At 38.3% G+C, this 25,554-nt stretch overlaps 2 long non-coding RNA genes across 2 annotated transcripts; one reads left to right on the top strand and one right to left on the bottom strand.

Moving 5' to 3' along the window:
* The first annotated feature begins 4,092 nt into the window (after positions 1-4,092).
* On the top strand, positions 4,093-21,852 carry LOC127934012 (uncharacterized). The gene is made up of 2 exons (XR_008147659.1): positions 4,093-5,017; positions 20,503-21,852. It is a non-coding gene; the product is annotated as an uncharacterized LOC127934012 (long non-coding RNA).
* Positions 7,709-8,751, bottom strand: LOC127934013 (uncharacterized). The gene is made up of 2 exons (XR_008147660.1): positions 8,619-8,751; positions 7,709-7,949 (listed from the first exon to the last, which is right to left on the bottom strand). It is a non-coding gene; the product is annotated as an uncharacterized LOC127934013 (long non-coding RNA).
* Positions 21,853-25,554: the final 3,702 nt, after the last annotated feature.

Raw genomic sequence — 25,554 nt, 5'->3', positions numbered from 1 at the left:
GTTTTCGATTGACGATGCGATTGACAATGTTGTGATAAGTAGGCTATACCAACTTTGTAACTCGTTACCCCCCGAACACTGGACATAGCAGACGTATGTACCAAATACAAGAAGCTATCAATCAAGAAAGTATCAGGATTATGATTTCTTTTTCAGTTTTAGTTTTTGATCAATCACTTGGATTAATCATTCATTTTGACAGCACTATAATGTTTACTGTAAATAGACAACCATACAAGTGTAATTGTTACTAAGCCTGCACCAATGTTCTTGTCCATTGCCCTCGCAGAGTCCTGCAGCTAAGCTTGGATGTACATAAACATTCCATTAAAAGTTATTGATGACAAGCCTCTGAAGTTTGACTTTTTGCACTATAACAATACTTATTGGCAACTAGTCATCATATCTCTAGTCCTTTAATGTATTTGCATTGTACTAAAGTGCGTTCATTTTAAATGGGCATATATGCGGCTGATGAAGACCTGAAGGTCGAAACGTTGTTTAATTAAATTCCTCTGGAGCAGTAGTTTTCAGTGTTCAGACTTCACTTCTTTATTTGTCTATATCATTCAGTTGTCTTGCACCTGTGTCCTAATTGGATGTTTGGGATGTGCACACCATTTTTGTATTTTTATATATGCGGCTGAAACAGGAAGCCGAGTGCATCCCAAATTTTTTAACATGAACATTATAGTCATTATGGCCTATGGCCTTTAGAAAAATGTTTTTTGAGGAGGTGGGGTAGTGCACAATAGGCCCCTGTGGTGCGGCCTAAGCTTTTGTTCTTAATGGCATTTTTTCCCCTTACATTACTTTTACTTTTATACTTTAAGTAGTTTTTTAAACCAGTACTTTTACACTTTTACTTGAGTAAAAAGCTTGAGTTGATACTTCAACTTCTACAAAAGTTTTTTTAAACCCTAGTATCTATACTTCTACTTGAGTAATGAATGCCAGTACTTTTGACACCACTGCAGACACATGCAACTTCAAGTAAAAACTCATTAACACTAATGTGTGCCATCTAGAGCAATGCTGACCACAAGCAGTTCATATGCTCATTTAATTATGTACTGCTCTAGATATTTAGATATACAAAAATGTGTGTTTGTGTGTTTGTAAAATATATTTATTAAATATATTTGCAATAAATATATATTAAATATAAATACATTTGTTTATTCTTAATGAAAATAATAAAATATTGTATTATTTAAATAATTGCATATACAATAAATATACATTTATATTGCAAACACATATGTTCAGAAATTAGTTTATAGAGAGAATAGAAATGAATAAAAAACAATAACAATAATTGCAAAAGTTATATATATATATATATTATTATATATTATTATTATTATTGTTGTTTTATTTTTTTAAGCTTTTATGCAAATCCAAACAACGTTATATTTTCAGCTCAGCTTTTCCTTCACACACGTGCAGTTCATGACGTAGCCAGCAGACGGCGCTAGAGCACTGTTGGCAAGTTATATTTCTGGCTCTCCGTGTAAAACAGGTTACTGAACAGGACAGAAAAACCTGTGAATAATGCATTGCTGCATTATGCAGCTGAATCAATCATTTGTTTTTAAATCTGAGATAAGTTGTACTGAGGGATGTTAAACATCGCGTGTATGTGTGTGTGTGTGTGTGTGTGTGTGTGTGTGTGTGTGTGTGTGTGTGTGTGTGTGTATAAGTGGGAATTCCATACAGTGCACTGTATATCTGTTTACATTCAATTGAAAAAGCCAGTAAAATCAATGCTGTGTGGGGTTAAAGGTGCAGGCTCACACACCATCAGCACAAGAGGTTTAGAGATAGAAATGATCTTTGCTTGAGGATCTGTGCTCAAACCAAAAGAATAGTGATTATCTTTGAAGCACCACATGCAGAGCTGGAGAGTTTGGGGCAAAGGTTAGTGTTAGTGCTAACTTAGAGAACACCATTTCCTCCACATGAGAGAAAAAAAAAGGGTACGATGTTATGAGATACTTAGTCATAATTATGGGATTAAATAATACAAAATTATGAGATAAAAACATGACACTAAGTGTTTTTGTTTTTGTTTTTGTTTTTTTGTTAGTTTTTAATGTCATGACTGACAAATTATGAGTAAATTTTTCTGCTCATAATCATTTTGACTGTTTATGTTATAATTATTTGACTAAGTCATGAGTATCTCATTTAATTTTTATTTTTTGTAAATTTTGACTTTTTCTCATTATGATTTACTGTGTCATAATTTTGACTTTGTATTCTATAATTATGGCATAATTTTGTCTTTTTCTTATAATCAGCTAATTTCATAATTATGACTTAGGTCACAATCACGTCTAGATCATGACTTCATCTCATAATTGTAATTTATATATTTTTTTTATTTCTGTCAGGACCACTGTCGTCAAAGATGGCTGACGATTATCACATGTTTGGATCGGGGATCTGGTTCTGTCCTGTGCATCCGTGCAGCCGTGCATGAAGAAGAGCAGAGAGAGCAGTGATAGCCCCCAAAACAAGACCACATGCATGAAATCTCCCAACCATATGACCTACTGAGTATGTTAACAATACCTGAAAGGCTTAATCAACAACATGTTCTCAATAACAACCAGCCTGTTTCCAATAGAGATAGAAATGGGCTTCCATACTAACTCAAATCAATGTTTCAGCAGTGAATGATTTAATGAATAACGAATGGCTTAGATTTCTGAAATGTACGTATGAATCATAATCCATCTGATTCTGTTGAGAACCACTTAGACATTATCAGACCTTCCATATTAAAACTTGATGAACATGCTTTAATTTCCTAGTTAAATTTCATTTTTGTTTTGGAGGACATAAAATAAAATGTAAAAAAGCATTATTCTTAATCAAATAAACTCATTTTTCATGTACTGCAATAAAAAAAGCAAAAACACGCAGAAAGAAAAGAGAAAAAAGAGAAAGAGAAAAAAAAATATCATAGAAAGGTACTTTTTATGACTCTATGTCAAGGTCAGCAAGTCTATTAAAAGATAAATAATTGGTTAATTTGAGCTTTAAATGACAAGGCAAGGTTAGTTGGTTTGGCTGTAGAGTACAATGTCTTATGATCTTAATATTTATGAAAGAATAATTCATAATATCTGTAAAAAAGAAAATATATTTAAAAATCACAGATACTATTTTGAACGTAAACATCAAATGTTGCTGTTTGAGATGTTTAATTTATCGGTAAGCTCTGGGAAAGAGATGCTTGCCCTGTGATGCAAGTCTTGCGTTGCAGCCTATGAATAATTCATCAGCGTCTCCTCTAAGAATAAACAAGAGTGAAAAAATAAATAAAACAATAATAATAATAATAATACTACATTTTGATGGAACTGGGCAGGACTCCACTTCCTCCTCGTGAGGAGCTGCAGTCCTATTCTGACAAATGTTATGACTCTGTGTCATCCTCATCTGTCCCTCCTTCTCCATTCCTCCCACATTCCCCTTCACTACACACTTACTTTTTTTGACTCACATGTCTTGGGAAGGCTGCTTTTGATGCAGAAAAAGTCTCCCTGGAGGCAGTTGCTAAGCAACTGGCTACTGTTGGATTATGGGTTAAGTCAGAAGCAAGAAAACACAAGCGTGGGAGATGGTGTGTGTGTGTGTGTGTGTGTGTGTGTATAAGGCTGAGTCAGGCCATCAGAAGTTGTCTCTGAGATCACACATACCCTCGAAATTAATATAATTAATATAAAAGTTTAATTAATATTTTACTATAATTAATATATAATAAAAAACATTTAAATAATTTAAAACAATTATTTAGAAATAATAAAAATTACATATTATTTATAAAAAATGTGTGTGTGTTCGTGTGCGTGTGTGTGTGTGTGTGTGTGTGTGTGTGTGTGTGTGTGTGTGTGTGTGTGTGAATATAGATGTACATGCAACTGTGTGCATGTTTTTGGTTGCATTTCATTTCAAATGTTGTTCATTTCTATGTTCTGTGTGCATGAGTGAGTTTGAAGCCACTGATGAATGAACTCAGTCTGTTCCTGCCTTTCTGTCTGGGAGCTTCCATGTGGACCGAGAGGAGGAGGAGGAGAGAGGGAGGAAACAGAGGATGAAGACGGCATCACAGAGGAGACACAGTAACTGATGGAGAGAGAGAGAGAGAGAGAGAGAGGGGGGAGCTCTGAGCAAAACTGAGAGCTCGGAAGGGAAGATGCCAGACAAAATATGAAGAAACGAGAGACAAACAAAGCTTCTGAATCTGAGTTTGAAACGGGAGACGTTGAAGGCAAATTCAGGATTTCTGGGGATTTTTAAAGTCGTCCAGTCTTCCGGACGTTAATCATAGATGCTGTGATTCCCTTTGACGTTCTGTCAGATGGGATTTCGATATTTAAAGCCAGAGCTCCCAACATCCTTCCTGCTCTCTTCTGGAACTATCCGCATGGTTTCTTGGCCTCTGACCTTTAAAGTTCTCCTTCTGTTTTCCTCTTCAAACCATCATTTCCAGTTGAAAGAGGACCCGTCCTCCATTCTTGGTTAGTACAGAGGACATCTTCATAACTCCTTGATTCCTGAAAGAGGGTCGTTTTGACTTGGAACAGAACTCGGGGTTGTGTTATTTTGGATGTGTACAATCAAGACAAGCCTGTGGAGCACCGGACGAAGACTGAAAGCCTCAATCTCACTTGGTTCTGTTGCAGTGAAAGATTCATGAACCTAAGCATGCTTCTTGTTCTCTCTCTGTTCACGGCAAAAACAACTCCACCGTCAAGCAGCTTCATCACTCAGCACAGCTAACAGGACTGAGATTCTCAAGGTAAACAAGCTGTCTGAACGCTGAGGATTGTTTAGTAAGAGTGACAGAACTGGACCAGTCGGACCGAAGGGTGCAGGGGGAGAGGACGGGGACCCAGGCCGCGTGGGGCTTCCAGCGGTTCTTCCAGGTCCTGCAGGGATGGATGCAATGCCAGAATAAAAAACAGGACGGGAAGTTTCTGCTGTCCCACTGGTACGATGCATGGTGAGTACTGAGATTCATCTCCACATGTTCTTAAAGGGACAGTTCACACAAGAATTACAATCATTTACTCAACCTCAAGCTTTCTTTCTTCTGTGGAACTATCTAGTTTGGGGTGAAACTATCCCTTTAATGAATAATATTACTTTCTTCCTATGATAACTAAAGTTTGTGGGGTCAGGAGTTGTGCAGTGGTCACTCAGCTTCAGAGATTGATTCAATGTTGCTAGAATTACAAATTATCATTTTGAGCATTATATACATTTCCACAGAATGGGACTCTTATGATGGGATCTAGTGTTATCTGCACTCAAAATATTATTCATATCTATGCCTTGATGTAAGATTTATATTTATGAATTGCGTATAAAGTTTGCATCCATTTGAATGACATGGTTTTAACTTAAACTAATAATTTATTAAGATGCATATTTGTCAGTCATACATCATTTATAACTATTTGCTTCTACTATTTGATTTTAAAGAAATAGTCATGTTTTCCAAATGTACAATAATTCCAAATACATAATAGTACATGCATCTTCCAAATATTTTTGTTTGTATAGGCTTAAAAGTACATACATATGTTGCATTACTTGCTATTGTACTTATGGTAACACTTTAGAATAAGGTTCCATTAGTTAATGTTAGTTAATGCATTAATTAACATGAACAAACAATGAATAATACATTTATTACTGTATTTATTAATCTTCGTTAATGTTAGTTAATGAAAATACAGTTATTCATTGTTAGTTCATGGTAATTCACAGTGCATTAACTAATGTTAACAAGCACAACTTTTGATTTAAATAATGCATTAGTAAATGTTGAAATTAACATGAACTAAGACTTATAAATGCTGTAGAAGGATTGTTCTTGCTTAGTTCATGTTAATGAAAGTAGTTAACTAACATTAACTAATGGAACCTTATTCTAAAGTGTTACCGTACTTATTTTTTTGATTGATGTCTCGTGTTTCATGAGTTCTAACATCTAATCTGAAAGAAAATATTACGCATATTTTGGCGTGCTGTCCTGGGGAAAGGCTCCGGGCCTGTAACATAACCCGAACCCAAATAACTCCCCCTATCCCTGATTTGGGATAAAAATAGATTAGGAGTGAGGAGATGGGGTGGAGGAGGGATCCCAAAAACTGTCATAGGACAGCGGTAGGAATGCTGCATGTATTGTGATAGTTAAGATGCTTAGCTAAACGAGATGCACCTGTACCAAATTGGATGATTATCTGATTGTGCTCCACCCGAACCTTGTTAATAAAACATCATTTGTGAATCCAGGATAGAAGATAAGCAGCACACTGGTTATTAATTTGAAGGATGGATGGTTAACAGCACAGAAACAGGTGATTGGGACTAATTAAAACCAAGCAGACTAACTATGGCAAAACAGGGCAGAAACTCTAAGCCTGACAGGAAAAATAAAGCTTTTAAAATATTTCTGTCTTTTTCCAGTGTCTTTATTTTTTGATTCTCTAAATTCTCAACCCAAGCTCACTAGAGAAACTGGCAACATTTATGCAAAATATCACGTTGCTTTTTGGATGATTTGCTACACTTTCTTTGAAACGTCTGTGTGAATCTGGCAACTTTTATTAAGCTGTTTGTTGTACAGGATGTATTGCGGCAATTTGGGAATGAAATGCCAAGTGAGTGGTGTTGAAAGGTTAATGCTCTATTGCATTTTTAAATAACACATTTGAAAAACACTAAACCTGACCGACTGCATCACCAGTCGACAGCTTTGTGATGGAGGAGTTTGCATTTATGTGTTTGAGTATTCATAGGTTCTAATGCTGTACAAACTAGAGTATTTATAAATGGTTATGGCAATGAATATTGCATTCCCATATTCTATTATATGAATGGGTAAAACACATTTTAAAAGTTGCAAGAAGCTCAGGAGTGTTTACTAAGTGACTGCACATCTTAAAGAAATTGCATGAGATGATATAGCTATAATTCAATTATTGTTTAGACCATGGATTATGAAACTCATATGCACATAGTTAACCAAATCAAAATGAATCGTGGAGTTCCCAGCCTGTCTGAGTACCTGCTGTCCATGTTGCAAGTCCCATATGAGCAGCTTCTCACCATCTTTCAAGTTCAAGTCCATGGGAGATAGCAAGGGGGCACATAATATTTGCATTATAACTGGTCAGACTGCCTGTCAATAAAACTGTTGGTGAAGGGTGAATTTGGCCTGGAAAACCCTGACATCCATCTACTGTAGTGATGATTAGAAAGCTTTCAAACAATTGTATAAAGACCATGTAAACAACGGTAGTCATGTCACAAAGTAGAAATGATGTCTCATGTATAAAAAGAGAAGCAACATTGTCCAGTTAGTTTTAAAGATTCAGTGAAGTGACCCATACTCAGAATTTGTGCTCTGCATTTAACCCATCCAAAGTGAACACACACCCGGAGCAGTGGGCAGCCATTTATGCTGCAGCGCCTGGGGAGCAGTTCGGGGTTCAGTGCCTTGATCTAGGGCAGCCCGAGACTCGAACCCACAACCTTAGGGTTTGGAGTCATACTCTCTAACCACTAGGCCATGACTTCCCCTTAATGTTTTAATTTGTAAAAGATGTGTAAAGATGTGTTTACTGCTACTTTTCTGGATCATGACATCGTAGCAAAATAACATGACACATTTCACAATGACAAGTTTCTTTAGGTTTAAAGATTTATTTATTTTTTTTACATTTTGTTACATTTCATATCATAGTGAAATTAGAGGAATTTTGCTTTGATGTCCCTTTCTATGATGTGAAGGTTGTGTGAATAGTCATGCATTTTCTTTTTTGGGTCCCGTTCTTGGAACTGATGCTCCCGCACTACTGGCTCTGTCAGTGTTATCTGCTGCTGGTGAGCTGGAGGGTGGTGGGCGTTGTCTAACATGGTCATATCTAAAACAATAACACAAGAACATTTAAACTGACAATGCCATTACACGGTTAAACCATATATTACGATTGATTATCACTGATCTCTACAGGCAAATGCTTGAAAAAAAAGTAAAAGAAAATCTGGTGGCTGCTGTAAATGAAACTTGCCTCTATTAACAATGCAAACTTAAAAACAAAAATTGAATTAAAAGTTTGCATTGATAATAGACTCATGTTTAAATCATGGCAACCACCAGACTTGTCTCCATAGGTACACTGTCCTTTCTGGTAGAATGTACAGATCATGTTGGACTTGCTGTTTTGCAGATCATGAGAGAACCCACAGTCATTCCCCTTATTACAAGCGGCATGTATGAAATATCTACAGAAAGACAGAAAAGTCCATAAAACCACATGATCTGGACATTACATTCCTATGATCAGAGCACACTTCATGGACAACCCATGGAAAAGACTGATGGATAATTTAAATTAAACCAAGGCAGTGAATATATATGAATCCTTCCCAAGTAGCTCTTTATATGAAAAATAATAGCATGTGTAAATCTCTGAGATCTTCTACTGTATCTGCATTTTATTCCAGTTCAAAATAAATCAAACAATTTTCAAAATTTAACATAGAGATGCATTTAAAAATGTCTACAGGAGAAAGTTTTGTGGTGAACTTACTTGCAGGTTATTTCTTTCTTCGACATTTTTTCGATATGATAAAATCCTTGACACAATCACAGCAACTCTGCTTTAATAGCTCAACTGTTGCATTTTATATATGCAAATTCTACACACCGAACTGGTCGTGCCGGTTAGAAGTGCTTCCTGATTTGCTTTGATAGTGACGTGTGCTTAAATAAGTGTCTTATGGTATTTCTCATTGTTTCACTCCACTGCCTACAGTACCTCAACATGTTCCCACGGTGCCTTAATGCTGGAATGATCTTCCAAACTCCATATGAGAGGACTTAATGAAACATTCAGTTCATTGAGACATGTTGAAGTAGAATACGTGCAGTTTATTGAGAAAATGTGAATAAATGCCAAATGAACAAATACTTGATTCCTTGCAAGCTCACAAACACAATTTTGCGATAACAAATATTGCTATTAAATATTATAATGTATATTTGCTGAATGGTAATATTTAATGAACAACTTTAGTATTATAAAAGTTGCTAAGCAATTCAGTCAGAGAATGAAGGCAGCGCTCTGATACAACATACAGGTTATATAAAAATATAAAGTTATGAGACTTTGCCCACAGCCAAAGCTATTTGCTCTGGAACAAATAATAGACTAATGAGACTGAGTGGGCTGATCTTTTTGGTAAATGTAAGGACACAAGCAGCTGAATTTTAAACTGAATTTATTTTAGCTGCAAACAATCAAGTGCTTTGTTGAGTAGATCATATGACAAGGAGTTACAATGGTCCAGGCGTGACGTGATAAAAGCATGGATAACTGTTTCAGCATCTTTGACATTTATTGATGGTCAAATACGGGCAATGGAAAAACAGGATTGACATGGGTTGACATGGGGTTCAAAGCATAGTGTAAAATCAAATAGTATACAGAGATTACGTACAGTGGGGGAGGGATGAACTATATCTCGGTCGATGTTAACAGAGGAGTCAAGATGAGAGGAGACAAAGGATGTTGGGCCAAATAACCAAATCTCTTTTTTGTAAGACATTTTGAGCCATCCATACTTTAAGATCATGTAGGCATGATGTTAACACACACAAAAAAAGGAATTAGGCTGTGCAGAAAAATAGATTTGAATGATAGTGAATGATCAGTGTTATATTTGGAAATTAAGACCATGGCGCTGGGTGATCTGACCCAGAGGAAGCATGTAGTTTAAAAACAGAAGTGGACCAATAACAGATCCTTGAGGCATTCCACAGGAAAACGTGAGAGAGTGAGATTTGAGTTTATCAATGCTAATTAACTGTTGCCTTTCTGAGAGGTATAAACTTAGCCACTGCAGGCCAGTTTCTCTGACCACCTTTTCTAGGACCTTAGACAAAAACGGAAGGTTGGAGATTGGTCTAAAATTACCCAGGACTGTTTCGTCTAGGTCAAAAATTGAGTACCTGGGTGATCACGCCTACTGTCAGTCCAGTAAGTACATAACCAGTCATAAGGGATCTATTTAACACATGAATGATAGATATGAGACAAGATAGAAAGTTTCTGAGCAGGTGCGTTAGTATTGGCTCATAATTAGCTGTTAAACCACAGATGTACTGGTGAGTGTAGTACAGTTAGAAAGTGAATAGGGTATCTGAGAGGCATAGGATTCTGAAGGAGCAAAGAAAGAAAAGGCAAAAATATATTGTCAATTTTGTACATAAAATATTGACAGAGGTTAGAAAAACCATTAGGAAAGCAAGATGGCGGTTTGATGAGTTTGTTGATATCTTGGTTTACACATTGCTTTGTTAATAATAGTGGACAGGTAAGTAGAGCATGCAGTATTAAGTGCTTTTTTATATTGTAACATGATCTCTGAGTAAAGGTACCATGAACAAGAAGACCAGACTTATTATACAGTGGCTCAAGACGCCAACCCTTAGCTTTTATTAATCTGAGCTCCAGGGTGAACCAAAGGTAGGAATGAGCTAAGGGGACCGTTCTGGTCTTTAATGGGGCCAGATCCTCCAAGAAATTATATGTAGCTTCATTATATAATGAGAGAATCTGAGCAGGACCAGACAGATTATCAGAGAGAGACAAAGAGCAGGCAGCAATAGCAGTACAGTAGGATATTGTAGATTTAATTTGAGGTTTTACAAGGGGGAAACTTAAGTCAGATATGTCATGTAATAATGTTAGTGAGTAAAATAAAATATAGTAAAGAATGAAATAGTAACAGTGATCAATCGAACGTGGTAGTTACCTATTAGCTAAGAAGTAACTACTATTTGTCATACCTCCCAGAGATCTGCTAAGAACTACTGTATGTAGATTTATAATTAATATGCATAATGTAAAATCATTTCTAAATTTAAGATCACTAGTAATGACAGGAGTCATTGCAAACTTTTGAGGGTTTTGTAAGGTTTTTGATATAAATTCCTTCCAATGGATTTGTTAACACTGGAGTCACTTGAGTGAAGTCATTCTTAATTTAGAATACTGATCCAAATTAGTAACTACTTTAGAAGGATGTAGTAAAACTTGAGTCATTACTAGTGGATTACCATGATCTTCAATTGATTAAATAAATTAATTGCACGCAGACTGAAGTAGTTCAAGTCTTTGGATTTTTTAATTGTGATGATTTTGGAAATATTTGGCAATACTTGAGTCATTACTGATGGGTTACAATGATCTTTACTTTAGAATTAAAATCACCCAATTACCCAATCTTGCTTTTATAGTGTCTTTTCACAGGACTCATACCAAAGCAGTCTGTATCACAAGTACAGTGCTGTACCAAGTGCGCTACCGACCAAGTTTACTTCAACAGAAATAACAAACATATGGAGCTGCTTACATTATGTAAATGTTAAATTGAATTAGCTTACACTCATGCTATGGTAAAAGTGTTTTCAGGTCACAATATTGTGTTAGGAACTGTATTTATTCAATATGGGTAAGAAAGAAGATGGAATGTGGTCATAAAAACTAAATTCTGAATATTTTTATGCAAACTATGCTTACAATACAAGTGGACCTCAGAACAAAAGGATATTAATTTGTAGAAGGAGTGAACACAAATGCTCAAGTCTGTATGCACTGTACCATAGCAGCATGAATCATCATCTGTGTGTGTGGGTGTAAGGCTGAGATACAGCAAGAGAGAGAGAGAGAGATAAACTGAATGTGTTTGTGAAGCATGTGATGGAGTGGTTTGCAAATTATGGACCCATTAGTGAACGTGTTCATGACACTCACATTAGCACATGCTTTCAGTTGCCTTCTGAGAAATACGAGAGGCCCTTCTCTGGCTAAAAGGCAGACAATGTTTCTAAACCGAGATCTGGTGTCAGTCAGAGTGTGTTTTCTGCAGGGAACACTCTCATTGTGAAATTCTCTCACTTTCTGGGTCTTCAGCATGGACTCAGTTCAACGACCCATAGCAATCTCATTATTTCCTCTGTTATGCAATCATCCAAAAACTCAGTGTTTGTCATTCCCATGAAGTGGGTGGATTTCAGATCGCATCCACGTCTGTCTCTCTGTGTACTGCCATCTCTTTTCTTTCTTTACTTCCTCATAATGGTTCTCCATTATTACTTCCAGTGAAATCCCAAATCTCAATTTTTTCTATTGTTTTCCTCTTAAAATGAATCCAATTACCTAAATACACACACACACACATACACACACAGATGAGATCAAGTTTTGTATTTCATTTGTATTTCATTTCATTTGAAACCAAGGTCCTAGAGTCTGGAGGAAGGGTGGAGGAGCTCATAGCTTGCTTGAAGTTCAGTGTTAAGTTTCCACAGTCTGTGATGATTTGGGGTGCAATATCATCTGCTGGTGTTGGTCCATTGTGTTTTTTTTTTTTTTAAACCAAAGTCACTGCAACTGTTTACCAAGAAATTTTGGAGCACTTCATGATTCCTTCTGCTGACCAGCTTTTTGAAGATGCTGATTTCATTTTCCAGCAGGATTTGGCACCTGCCCACACTGCCAAAAGCACCAAAAGTTGTTTAAATGACAATGGTGTTTGTGTGCTTGACTGTCCAGCAAACTTACAAGACCTGAACCCCAGAGAGAATCTATGGGCTATTGTCAAGAGGAAAATGGGAAACGAGACCAAAAAATGCAGATGAGCTGAAGGCCACTGACAAAGAAACCTGGGCTTCCATACCACCTCAGCAGTGCCACAAACTGATCACCTCCATGCTACAGTATGCCGAATTGAGGCAGTAATTAAAGTAAAAGGAGCCCCTACCAAGTACTGAGTACATGTACAGTAAATTTACATACTTTCCAGAAGGCAATTTACTAATAGTGTTTTTTTTTTTTTTTTTTTTTGAAAGGCCATGAAAGACGTAATCTATGACGGTCAATGCTGTCTGTCTCTTTGGCTGAGGGTAATTTGGGCAAGGGAATAAAGTGGGCCGCTTTTGAGAACCGGTCCACCACGGTCAAAACTACTGTCCCTGGGAGGGAGGTAATAAAATCTAGTGCAATATGGGACCTGGGTCTTGAAGGGAATGGCAGCAGTTGAAGTTACCCATCTGGGAGTTGATTGGAAGTCTTACCAGTGGTGCAAACTGAGCAAGCCAAAACAAAACTGTGATCATCGCGAGCGATAAGTTGCCACCAGAATCGTTGCTTGACCAAAAACTTAGTAGGATTAACTCCTAGATGACAAGCCACATTGCAACAGTGCCCCCATTGAATGACGTCGGACCATAATCCCAACACACAAATAACCGATTCGGTGGGCAACCGTGCGGAGGTGTTACCCCTTTCTAAGGCCGTCTTGACCTTCAATTCGACCTCCCATGTGAGTGTGGAGACCACTTATTTCTCTGGTAAAATACACACGGGAGTAGACAGGCGTTTGGAACGGTCAGAAATGCGTGACAAAGAATCGGGTTTGATGTTCTTGGAACCCGGCAGTATGAGAGATTAAAATCAAAATGACCAAAAGTGCCCACTGAGCATGCCTGGAGCTCAACCTTTTGGCGGTTCTAATGTATTCTAGATTCTTATGGTCAGTCCATACTATAAAAGGCCTTCTAACCAGAGGTGCCATTCTTCCAATGCCAACTTGACTGCCAACAACTCTCGGTTACCAATATCATGATTACGTTCAACAAGGGATAACCGATGGGACAAAAACGCGCATGGGTGCATCCTTTCATCTCTGGGAGAACGTTGGGATAGCACTACAGCTATCCAAAGGGGTAATTAAGATGGGGGCTGAAACAAAGCAACCCTTAAGTTTGGCAAACACAGGCTGTGTCTGACCACCTGAACGTAGTTCTGGGGGAGGTCAAGGCGGTCAGAGACGTGATAGTTGGCTGAAGTTGCGAATAAAACTCCGGTAGAAGTTGGAAATCTCTGTAGGGCCTTACGGGAATCTGGATTTGGCCAATCTACCACAGCCTTAATGTTCCCAGAAAATGAACAGACTGTGCATGTGTGATATGTTTCAGTTCGTGTTGGTGAGAAGGAAGGAGATCGGGGTCGGCTTTCTGAGGCTTGTGGGTACTTTCTTCAAAATAAAATAAACAAATCCCCCACACGGACACGCACTTCAAATTACTTCACTACCTCTACAAAACTCTGCAACGTTTGTCTTCCTTGCTTCCTCGCCTCCACGTCCCCATGAGTCCTCAGCTCCCTCTCTCTTTGCCAGTGCCTGACCAGCTTAAATATCGTCTCCCCACGCCAATCACTGTAACGAGACCCGGGTGTTAGTGGTTTTGCATTTAACTCACTTACCGCCGCTCGTCTCCTCGCTCTCTCTCCCGTCACAGACCTCGCTGAACCACGCATCCCCCACCACAGCATGAAAAGCACATTTCTTCGCCTTGACAAAAAGCCCATTCTCTAGCAACCTCTGAAGCACTCGTCGGACATGCTGCACATATTCCTGGAGAGAAGATGAAAAAATCGAAATGACATCCAGGTAGACATATATGAATTGGTCGACCATATCTCGCAGCACGTCATTGACGAATGTCTGGAAGAGTGCTGGTGAGTTGGACAAACCGAAATGCATGACCAAATATTCAAAGTGCACCCTGGGGGTGTTAAAAGTGGTCTTCCATTCATCCCCCTCCCTAATGCAGAGCAAATGATAAGCATTATGTAAATCCAATTTTGTGAAGATTGACGCTCCCTGCAACCTCTCGAAGGCCGAAGATATCAACGGCAAAGGATGAGTATTCTTTACCATGATGCTGTTCAGTCCCCGGTAATCGATACAAGGTCACAGAGACCAGTCCTTCTTCCCCCAAAAAAAGAACCCTGGAGAAGAGGAAGGGCGGAAGAACCCCGAAGCTAGAGAATCAGAAATATATTTCTCCATAGCTCCCTTTCCGGAAACAGAAAGCAAATATAATTTGGCTTTAGGCTGAGATTTACCTGACAGCAAATCTATGGCACAGTCATAGGGGTGATGCAGAAGAAGAGAAGCAGCATTACTTCCTTCATGTCGAGGTACTCCGCGGGCACGTTTGACAAATTCACTGCTTCCTCCTGAAACACAGACACAGAAACAGATGGACAGGCAGATACAAGACAAGACTCATGAAACTTACTGGAAGAAGTGTAGATAATGATGAGGTCTTCTCGGTGGAGATCCCACCCGATAGTAGCCTCATACTTTTACTGGACAGATGTAGGCGTGATGACCAGCTCCCCGCAATAGAGGCAAAGGCCCTGGGATCTCCGCATCTCCTTCTCCTCTGGGAAAGCCGAGCTCGCCCCACCTGCATGGGCTCGTGATCGTGGACAGGGCTGACTGCGTCCCCACTGCTGACTCATGTACCAGCAGGATCTCTCGTAGTATGACTGGGTAGGGTCCGTCGCTCTACTCGGGACAGTCATGCATCTACTCTTAGTGCCAACTCAATGAGTCCATTGAGAGAAGTCAGAAGATCTAGGATGTAGATCTCTCTCTGGACACGGTCAGCCAACCCATGCAGGAACATGTCCCACTGCGCTTCCTCGTTCCATTTACACTCTGCCGCTAAGGTTCGGAACTCGATAGAGAAATCCGACACCGATCTCTGTCCCTGTCGCAGGTCCACAAGCATTCTGGCCGCCTCTCTCCCGGTGACGGGCCAATCAAACACCCGTCTCATCTCAGCGGTGAGATAGTGCCCCATGATGCCACTCTCCCAGTCAGCAACGTTAAAACGAATGCCACCTTGGCTCGTTCATTATTGAAGGTACTGGGTTGAAGAGAAAAATGTATAGAGCATCGTGTTAGAAAAGCTCTGCAGTAATTCGGCTCACCAGAATATGGTTCTAGAACGGGGGGGAACGGATGGTGTGGGCGGCGCAGTGGGAGCTCGCCGGAGTCATAGCTGGGTGAGCACGGACACCTGCATCATCAATACTTGTACAGCGCGACCTGTGTCGTTAAGGTTCCTCTCCTGGGAATCCATCCTACGAACGCTGGCGCTGATAAATTCCTCCAGCAATGAAGAGGGGTTACTCGCTGTTTCCATAGTGGTTAGATCATTCTTTCAGGGATTGAAGACAGGAAGCAAATTGCAAGTTACAGTTTATTGACAGAAATGAATGAGAAAGGCATCAGCTGACGGCGGGTGGCACAGGGACCTCGATGATAAAAGGTCCAGGTGATAACGAAGTAATCCACAGTGAAACACGGAACCGGAACAGACCCACGAGAATGAATGCTGAATGGGAGAAAGACAGACATGCAACACAGAGGACCTCAAGCAACAATCTGACAAACAAGAGACGAAAGACAGGGCATTAAGTAGGCTGTGGGAATTAGATGCAGCTGCCGCTGATCACTGATGATCTATATATTTTTGTAAATATTTTTGTAAAAGCACACCAATTTAAATAATTTAGTGTAATCTATTTTTATACAAATATATAAAATATATATTTTATCACTTTAAGTGCTTCTGTGAGGTTTTGTTTGCTGTTTTTGTGTTTATGTATTTGTACTATATGACTCATTTTCAATCAGCAGTTTTTTTCTTATTTAACCTTAACAAAATGGTTGACTGGCATCAGTTGAGGAGTAGACAGTTATTCACTGTTGTCTGGGATGCATCATGACGCATTAGCATTTGCATCACAAATGCAATCACATTACATGTTTCTGACTACCTCCAGGTTTTATGAAAGAAAATGTAAGGAATAAACTGAATGGAACACAATTTGTTAATATGATATCTAAATGTAAATATTTGCTTTTTATATTTGCTTTCAAGGTTTGAAAATATGACTTCCAAAAAATTAAATCTCCTTTACTTTTTCATTTATTTTACAAAAAAAGTGCTGTTCCTCCTCAGTATTGTATCATGTTTTCCAGTGCAAATGTCTAAATGTACTTGAGAAGCAAAATAGCATAAAATAAGAAGTCTTTTTTTATGAGAAAAAAATGAACTTATGACTCAGAAAAATCCATTTAATTAAAAAATAAAACAAGGTTCACCGCAGACAGAATTATATTAAGTACTTACCTAGTTTGTTCATTTTCTGAGAAAATCATCCCATGTAAATGTGATTTAAGATTGTATAGATATTTGTATTGAAAATCAAAACAAAAATACAGAGGAAGATTTTCATGGATTGAATGCAATGCAATACATAAAAGATTTAATTATATGACTTTATGAATTTGAGATTTCCTGCTCTAATTCAAAACCTGTTAAGGCTTTGATTTGTGGAATTAAGACATTTTGGGACTGACAGATGGGTAAACTGATTTGATGGATTTCAGTCTAGGTGACTCAAAAGTCAAAATGATTTTCTGAGAAGGTATAACTGAATTGGTCACAGTCACTTTGAAGGCAGACAGAACTGGGCCACAGACGGTCCATTAGGGAGGAGGCTCAGCTATTTCGGGTCTTCCGGCTTAAGAGGTCTCCGTGTCAGTCTAATGGTGTTGTTGGGACTCTGTAGGGAAACCAAATGACTAAAATCTGTAATGCAAATACTGAGGCTGATGTACCTAAACACACTCTGGACTTTTTATCTGAGAGTTTTAGAGCTGTGACTGGGCATTTTTCATCCTGCTCTTCCTCTGAACTTAACTTCATGTTAATCTGTTTTTGCTTTAATTGACCGGGGCTGAAAGGAAGTCTGGGTCCAGGCACTAAATGATGGGAATAAGGGCACACGTACAATGAAGCTTGAGTCTAATAATTACTTTGATTGATTTATGTGCCAATACGTGCCTCTGCAAACTTGTCATGATTTAGATTTCCTGATTATTAGTGACATGGAGCTGTCCGGCTGGTCTTTGTTCATAATACACAGAGACATTGGTATGCAGTCATTAAGGGTCTGTGGGTAATTCATATTGTGTGAGGACATAAATGGCTATTTTTTACTTTATGAAAAGTGTTTAATATCGCCTAAGTACACTCTATTCATGCTTCAGAAGAATCGCATGCATGGCAATCTGAAGCAGACTCAAAAGTTTGTGGATGATTAAAAAAATACAGTTTTTATAACCATAACTGTTTTCCTTAGTATTAAACGTTTTATTTTGTCTGCTGTGGCTTCTATATAAACACAGACTTTGCATGTGAAAAGAGTAATGTTTACCTCATAGGTGTGTCTGCTGTTGGGTCTAATATAGTTTGCAATCTTTCAAATAAAAGGCTCCTTTGAAATGATGAAATGATATGTCATGTTCATGCCTAGTTAGGATCTAATTTTAACCACATTAAACATATGCATGCTCTTTGAGATCGCTTATAATATTAATATTGCAGTGTGGGCTCTTGTAATGTGGGAACATGCGAAAAGTAATCACTAATGCATGCTTTGTGGACTTGCATGTGTGCCACTGGACTCCTGTATTTACAGTAGTATTCATTCTGAATTCAAACTGGGCTCTGACCTGCTTTCTCAACCTCTCCGGACTGCACACAGGTGCTTTCTGCGATTGGTTTTGTATTCCTTATACAATCTCTGACATTACTGATATGCTTTAGCTATGGATAGAATATTCTGACTGATGATCTCACATGGAGATGTTGGAGTACTGCTATTATTTAGCACAAACGAGGCTGGATGATGACAGACAATCCATACTCAAAATAAGTCTGTTCGAATTCATTGCAGACAATAACACACACTGTCAGTTTAGTGATGTTTAGTGAAGAAAGTACTGCTTTTGTTTTGCACCATATTCATTTAAAGAGCTGTATAGTACAATGGGCAGAACAAGATGCTTGACTCATTGAGCTCATCTGATGATGCTGATTTTTCTGACAGTGGTTTTAGGCTGTTGGGCTCAAACAATGTGAGTCAACCCAACCCATCTTTCATTCGTCTAATTGTCCGCCCACACTTTTATTAAATTCTGACTCAACACAGGACTAGAATTCCTCCAGTTTTCAAATGCATCACTGGCCTGGCATAGAAGAGCCAAGCATGTCGTTGCAAGTCAAGTCACCTTTATTTATATAGCGCTGTAAACAAAATACATTGCATCAAAGCAGCTGAACAACATTCATTAGGAAAACAGTGTGTCAATAATGCAAAATTCAGTTGCACTGTGAACATGCTGCTCATCTGGCTTTTGTACCCTTAGTATACAATATGTAGTGCAATGAGGACTTCAAAATATGGTAGTTATGTAAACGTTGATGTTTAGAATACCTAATGCTAATAACAAATATCTAGAGTTTCCTTAATAGTGGATAATAGTACATAAGTGTCCAATCTTAACATACACCAAGTAGCTTCCTCTAAATTCCCTCTGGATTCAGAAAATTCATTGTATGCACTCAGCATTTTCATTTCTTTCCCCTCTTCTCTGTGTTTCTGTTCTGTTCTGTTTCTTTCAGATCCTCTTCATTTCTAGCAGCCATGTGGCTGTTGTGCAGGGTTGTTGAATGTCCCTCTGAGCCACACAGGGCGTTTGGGCCATGTGCAAGTGCCTTTCTGACTGGGCCTTGAGCAAGGAGGTGCCGCTTGTATTTTCCCCTAATTGGGTCGGAAATAATCGCATTTCACTGCTGAATGGCTAAGCCATAGCAGAGTGGAAAGAGGGTGACAGGCTTGTCTCACAGAGTCTCATGGGTCCTTATGCTGCCGCAACAGCTGCTCGACTCAGTGCTGCTAACCTCCAGCCATCTTCTGTGACAAACACAACAAATAAACACTCGAGAAGGTGCACTACCATCTTTACTGGGCATATTTTCTGCAATCCCTTAAAGCGTGTGAATCTGATCAGTTCCTGTCTGATTAGCTGTTTAATGACAAGGTGGTGAAACCGGGCGCCATGATTGTGAATGTGCAACAACCCAGAGCTTTCTATTTTAAGAACAAGGCCTTCAGTCAACTGTAACATGCTGTGTTAGATTTCACAAATCATGAACCAAGCATGAGGAGTTATATGTCTGCCATCTTAAAGAATCTTACAAGGCACAATTTACTATTGTTTAGTCATTTTATGAAGATACAATACAATGATTTGATCCCGATGCTGAGTTCAAATATAATTGTCCTGCAATGTTAAACAATGTTCATTAACGCAATTTGATTGCATTTAATATTAAAGCAACATCAAGGCTGGCATTAATTGTTTGTCTTGCATGTCCTGCACTGTGGAGATGTGTGATATTATCATTCCAGTCATTATCACCCATAATGCCAGAGCAACCCCCTAGCAATGACCCCAAACACACTAGCTATGTAGCAGCCACTCAAAAGCAGAATATCATACTTGAGCTTCACACACTTGACTCAAGACAACAAGAAATTGCCTAGTAACCATCTACAGTGCCCTATACCACATATACTCTTATATACTCTTACAAACACCCACAACACCTTAGAAAATCCCTAGCAACGCCAGAACACCCAACCAATCAACCACTCTCTCTCTCTCTCTCTCTCTCTGTGTCTGTCTCTGTAGCTGGCGTGGCGCCCCCTGGAGGTGGGGACCAGTGATATTAAACATGCTCCCCCATGGCCATCATCACAGGTGTCGAGCCATCGCGGAGGAGCCAGAGAACGACCGTGAGGAGAGGATTCTGGCAATATTGGGGATCATCGGCACCGTGCTCAACCTCCTGGTGGTTATCTTCGTCTACATCTACACCACCTTCTAAGATCTCAAAAGACAGGATGCCTTCATCTGAAGAAATGGCTGTAAAGCAGAGGAGAACAGACTGGTATCATTTTTCATCACCAAATACCATCAAGCAGTGCCTGACCTATTCAATCAGTCGAGAAAACACAAGCATTACATTCAAAACCACCCTGAGACCTTTACGTTTCAGTTAATATGAAAGATCGCTTACACGGTTGTTAATTATTTGTATATGTGTTCATAGTTCATTTTGTATAGTCTTGATTATAATTGCATGTTCTCTGATTTCTTGCGTACGGTAAGTAATTATATGCTATTTCAGATGTGTGTGAGTTTCACTTAAAGCTGACCTTTTCTACTTGTTCTGGAGCCAAGCAAAATGAAGGTCCAGACGTTGACGATCTGACATGCCAACCCGATCTCACGGCAATTCGTACATTTTTCACAAGATGGCTTATTCGTACGAATTCGTATAACCACACTCGTACAAATTCATACGATTGTTGCCAAATCGTACGTATTTTATGATTTGACAATTCGTATGAATTTGTACGAATGACCTACACCTAACCCCGCCCCTAAACCTAACCGTCACTGGGGTCGTATAAAATCGTACGCGTGAGGTCGTACAAATTTGTACGAATAAGCCACCTCGTAAAATACGTACGAATTGGTCGTGAGATATCGTTGGACATGCAGAAATAAGAGTGGGAATGGTTATTGAGTTTCTTGTTTTATGTTGAATTGTCTCTATATAAAGCACAACAGAGCAGAATGCCACAACGATGTCTTGTTCTCAGGTGTTTAGCTGGGTTAGTATAGGAACGCTTACTTGAAAAGTGAAGGCACATTGATGACAGTCAGTCTCTGTTGTTGCAGTCATGCACGTGATGTCTGGTCTCGGTTTACACTTTCTGCTTAGTGTGCTTTTTGCAACTAAAAACTTAAACCTGATTAAAACACTGTTGCAATAGTTTTGTACAACAAAAATGGTTTGACAGTCGGAGAAATGTGAAATGAAAGAGAAAGATGGCAATATAAATGTTCTTTTATAACATCATAATACAAGTTTTGACTGTTGAAATGGGCTTTTAGCTTCTTCCTCAATGTTTTGAAAGTTGAAAAGAGGATCGATCTGATGTTTCTTGTAATTAAAATGAAAAATGAAATACAGGTATATGCCTTTTTTTTCTTTCTTATAGCTCAAAAGGAGATGTTAGGCAGAATGACGAGAGTGGCTCAGCATTCAGTTTCTTTGTGTGGATAAAAAGATGCAATGGAAATGAATGGGGACCGGCTTACTTTCAGCTTAACATCTTCTTTGTCTTCCACTGAGATATACAGGTTTTAAACAACACAAGTTGAGTAAATGATGACAGGATTTTCACTTTGGGAGAATCGTCCCTTAAAGCATTTATTATTTATTTATTGAGTTCATAAAAAAAAAAACATCCCAGAAAACTCAGCATTTATTATTCGAAAGGGAATCCCTAGGAATTTCAGAAACAACAAAAGCACTCAGTGTAGCTGATTTTATAAATTAGGCCCTTTGGCATATTGTGTTTTCTAGTACACGGTGTAAAAAAAAAAAAAAAATCCTCACAACAAAATATATATATTGCATTACCAAGATGATGTCTGAGGTTATAAAAAAAGTGTTCATTCGGATCGGAGGATGACGGAGAGAAACGTCAGTAAAATAAGTGGAAGGGGAGAGCAAGTGATCTGCACCACTGGGAGCTGGAAAGCCTGCAGCAAACACAAAGCCATCTGCTCTCCTCATGGACAGAGGCATTTCCCAGCATTCCTACGCCATGTCATCTACATACTAAGAAACCATTGACAGCCTGCACCAGCAAACCTGGAGATCACTGCAAACTTTACTTAATGGTTTAATAATTGAATATTCTATCACTTACTGAAGTTTAATCTCCTTCATTAAGTTATATAGCTCCTAAAACGCAGACAATAAATGTCAATTGGACGAGCCTTTCTCTTTCCGCACACCAATTCTAATGTCAGGCGATTTTATTTAATGACAAAACGCAAACTTAATATCAAATGTATGCATTTCCATTCAAATTAACTTATGTATTTGAACACAAATAATTCCTTAAAATAGAAAAGGCAAATAACACACTGAATTAAAGACTTTTAACCATTGTGAACCAATTCTAGTGACCAAAAACGGTATTCCACATTTTGCACAGTAGGAAGACAAGTGAATGATCAATTTATGTTTGCAATTTTTACAGAGATTGTGTTAAAAGCATTCCACTGAACTTTGAACCTTGTCATCCAAGAAAACTGATAAACGTATTTGTATTTAGTTCATGGGGAAATATAAAGAGGAGTCCCAGATTTTGGTATTAGGACTGTAAAACTGCAAACTTTGTATTAAAGGGGGGGTGAAATGCTATTTCATGCATACTGAGTTTTTTACACTGTTAAAGAGTTGGATTCCCATGCTAAACATGGACAAAGTTTCAAAAATTAAGTTGTACGTTTGAAGGAGTATTTTTGTTCCAAAAAAAAACATCTTCCGGTTTGTCACAAGTTTCGGAAAGTTTTTTTCGAGTATGGCTCTGTGTGACGTTAGATGGAGCTGAATTTCCTTATATGGGTCTTGAGGCACTTCTGCCGGAAGAGCGCGCTCCCGTATAGCAGAGCACTGAGAGCACAACAGACTTCACTGATCAGAGCGAGAGCGTCGCCAAATGTCACAAAAGGAGTGTGGTTTTGGTTGCCAGGGCAAGACAACCCTGCACAGATTACCAAAAGAAAAACAGCATTAAGGGACCAGTGGATGGAGTTTATTTTTACAGAGCATCAACGGAGTTGTGCAAGTGTTTGTGTTTGTTCCTTGCATTTCGAAGATGCTTGTTTTACAAACAAGGCCCAGTTTGACGCCGGATTTGCGTATCGTTTATTTCTTAAGGATGATGCAGTCCCAACGAAAAAGGGTCACGATCGTGTGTTGGAACCGCAGGCGGTGAGTAAAACTGCTTCAAATATCTCTGTGTTGTTAACTTAGCTATCGGCGCGTAAGCACATCAAGTAAACAACATGCAATGTTGTCATCAAACTGCACTTTCCACATGTCCAGCGTAAAAAAAAAAAAAAAAAAAAAAAACGACATAAAGTGGAACTTAGTCATTTTCCAAAACCGCTAAGCAAATATATACAGTTTCAGTACATACCACATAGAGATGCCTTTGCTGATGCTGCTTCCACATGCTCTCAACTCAAAAGCCTACTGGCGCTCGTGATTCTTTAGCTCCGCCCACACGTCACGCCTCCAGGCGCTCATGTTTTTCCGGGAAAAATTGGTACAGACTATCTTTCTCTTATGAATATAATAAAACTAAAGACTTTTTGGAGTTATGAAGGATGCAGTACTACTCTATAGGTACTCAAGATTAACAGGAGAATTAGTGAAAACGAGCATTTCACCCCCCCTTTAAATAACAAAACATTAAACAGTGCAAATAAATTTAGGTCAAATTTAGGCTCCTTTCAATGTCCATTTGTTGAAAAAGTACAAAATAAAGACCTATTATGTAACCTATTCATGGAAAGTGCCTGCTTTATTTAGTTTTCTTTTTTTGAGTTTTACTGAATTAAGTCCCATTCTCATAGTCCCATATGCGATATCTTTTAAAGCTGTAGAACCCCCGTCAGCCTCAGACCTCAATCTTTAAAATGTAAAGGCATTTATAAATATTTCCGCATGACCACTGTCATTTTAAGACAGACTGCATGTCCTCTTCCTGAACTCTCAAGAAAACAGGACTTTGAAACAGTAATATTGTGAGAGTGGATTCATACGACATGAGGGAACTCGTGTTTATCTGATTTTAATAGTCCTGCACAGGTACATCTTGATGGAAGCTGGATCCTGAATTATTGACAGTTTTATTATTATCATAATGACATGGCAGCCCTTCTTAACACAATGGCACTCAAGCACCACACACACACAAACACACACACACACATTACATGTATCTTTCCCTGTTTAAAATAACTACAAGGCCTTCTCCTTCATTACTGAAGCGAGAAATTCCCTGAAGCTAAATGTGAAAAGCATGTAAAAAAAAAAAAAGCAAATATATAAAAATGGATGGGTAAATTAAATTCCAAGTTTGGCGAGTTTTGCGTGGGCAAGTAACACATTTTCTTCATGAAATGTAAACTTCTCTTAACGAGATCATGCAGTTATATAATTCAACAGCATAATGTAGAAGTAACACTGCTGGGTTGCACTCACACACAGTGGTAAAGCAGTCAAAGGATATACTGTTATGGTAAAAATGTAACATACACTTTGCCGTATCTGCAAAGTGTTAATTATATTACCAAAATAATTTTCCTGCTGAAATCAAAATGAAAATATATATTTCAAATTAGTAACAAATTCTGAAATGATTTGGCCCGTGAATGTTGTTTCTTATGCTAATGCATCAATAATGTTTAGAAGCTTATTTTTCAGTCTAGACCAGCCAATGCATGCCCTTATCAAAAAGTAGTATACATCGTTTATTGTAAGTATACTTAAGTAAAGTCCAAGTATATTTTTAAATAGCAAGCACACAAATATCAGTATTCTAGTAGTATACTTGTAAGTGTACTGTTCCAGTACTCCTTGGGACTAAATTTGCCCACTTTCTAGTATATAAAAGTATAGTTCTAAGTATACTTTAAATATCACAGTTGCAAACTTTGAGTACACAACTAGTTTGTAGTTTTTAATGCAATTATACTAAAAGTGAACTTAGAGGTATACTTATAGTTTACTAATTAAATACTTTGTACACTTTGAAGTATAGTCTCAGTAAGCTACTAGTTTAGTAGTTTTATACTCAAAGTATAGTC

This window comes from Carassius gibelio, chromosome A18 (assembly GCF_023724105.1).
Source record: "Carassius gibelio isolate Cgi1373 ecotype wild population from Czech Republic chromosome A18, carGib1.2-hapl.c, whole genome shotgun sequence".
NCBI lineage: Eukaryota > Metazoa > Chordata > Actinopteri > Cypriniformes > Cyprinidae > Carassius > Carassius gibelio.
Note: the sequence above shows the minus strand (reverse complement) of the source record. Positions and strands in the feature narration are given on the sequence as shown.